Source organism: Etheostoma spectabile, chromosome 2 (genome assembly GCF_008692095.1).
Source record: "Etheostoma spectabile isolate EspeVRDwgs_2016 chromosome 2, UIUC_Espe_1.0, whole genome shotgun sequence".
In the NCBI taxonomy this organism is placed as follows: Eukaryota; Metazoa; Chordata; class Actinopteri; order Perciformes; family Percidae; genus Etheostoma; species Etheostoma spectabile.
In genome coordinates, this window is record NC_045734.1 from 21,587,520 (window position 1) to 21,589,292 (window position 1,773).

General features: G+C 35.9%; 2 protein-coding genes across 7 annotated transcripts in view; both read right to left on the reverse strand.

Moving 5' to 3' along the window:
- LOC116700184 (complement C3) overlaps nucleotides 1-1,773 on the reverse strand; it is a 134,518-nt gene that overhangs the window by 25,106 nt on the left and 107,639 nt on the right. The gene's annotated exons all lie outside the window — the stretch shown is intronic.
- The window catches only part of LOC116700287 (complement C3), a 6,190-nt gene that overhangs the window by 1,407 nt on the left and 3,010 nt on the right, over nucleotides 1-1,773 (reverse strand). The window lies entirely within an intron of this gene.

Sequence of the window (1,773 nt, forward strand, 5' to 3'; positions counted from 1 at the left end):
TTCTTCTGCATACTGCAGTTCTCTGGAAATAGACAAAAGTCACAACGTACATACACAACTGATCAAAAAAGCACATGTGGATATGTATGGGTGGATTAATGGTTGAGTGCAACTGTATCTGATACACAATTTAAAGGGATATTTTCCCGTTGGAAAGATGAATATATCTTTAAATTGAGTCACTTATGTAGTAGAAATGTGGAATATTTTCAAAAATGGTGCCTTCTAGGCCGAGAAAAGCCAGAAAATGTGTTTTTGTCTCGTGGATGAAAAACACCAAATCTCAGAATGCACTTGCTTTGCTGTAGTTATGTTTCCATCCACATTTTTATCCAAATGAAGTGATATTGAATGAAAAATGCCTTATGGACACAATAAAATTATATGGAATATTGACTCAAAAGAAATACGTTTGGTCCCAATCAAATTCTATCGTGAACAATATCCGGCTTATGCAATAAACGCAGATGGAAACGTTATTTGCCAAATAAATAATGAATTGCGATTAATTTCCGCCCAGTATTCCCGCTCTGTTTGCACAAGTGGCGGGTGTCAACAAAGACAGATGTAATAGACAAGTGACTTTTTGAATTAAATTTATCAGGAACTTGCAAAGGAAATGGCCAACAAAGGTTACAACAAGCCGTGGGACGTCCTCCGGAATAAATGGAAGGAACTCAAACAGTGATACATGTCTCAAAAGAGTTGTCTCAGCGGTCGCAGCGGTCCCGGAGGGAAAATAAAAGGCAAGTTGCATCTGCATCATCATACCAATGTGTTGATAATGCCGTTGTCTTCTTATTATAGCTTGATATGTCGCTATCAGATGGCACATTAGCACTACAACTTGTGCAATATTGATCATTATTGGTAGACGGCGTGATACATTTTGTCTAGAAAAAAATTGAAAAAAAACAGAGGATACATTTGAATGACTCTGCTGATTCCCTGACTTTTCTTGTAGCGCCACCAGAAGGTTTACATATTTATCTTTTAGTAACACATCTTAACAACTATTTGATTTGCCATTAAATTAGATTCAGACATTTATCTTTTCTTAGGTACATTGTCATCACATGTGTGATGTTCTGACTTTCTTTTTCTTTTAATGATTTTTTTTTTAAATCTTAATTTGTGTAATGTTCATGTTCATGTCCCAACAACTGCCAAATGAATGACATTTCCAACTAAGATGTGACAGCACGTCAGCATTGTCATTTTAAACATATTAGCATTTAGCTCAAATTTGCTGCTTTACATTATCTTGTTTAATCTTTTTTGCGGCCTTAAGTCCCCCAACTTTACTGAGGTACAATAATAAATGGCTGTAGTTTACAGACAATGCATGATGATAAGCCCTGCATTGATGGATCAATGCTTTATCTCTATGAAGCACCATGTTGGTGTTTGGTTTAGGTGTTTGTTCAAGAATTTTAAGTATAACAAATTAATGTTTACAGTAGACAGATTAGATTAGGTCAATTTAACAGTGTTACCTTCTGCGCATGTGCATTCATCACTTGTACAGAGCCGCAACAGCTTTCCTGCTTTCCTCTCTGGATGGTAGAATTTGACACAATGTGTTTCTACAATGGTAAAGAAAGATTTCAAAAAATTTACATTCAATTATTTGACAATGTAATAATGTCTGCTTATCCCATGTTATTTGCTCTGACAACTATTAACAGCAATGTACATGGAGGCATCAACTGTTTCCAAATGTCTCTGAGACTCACGGTCATAGTATTCATAGACAGACACAGCAGCTGGTTG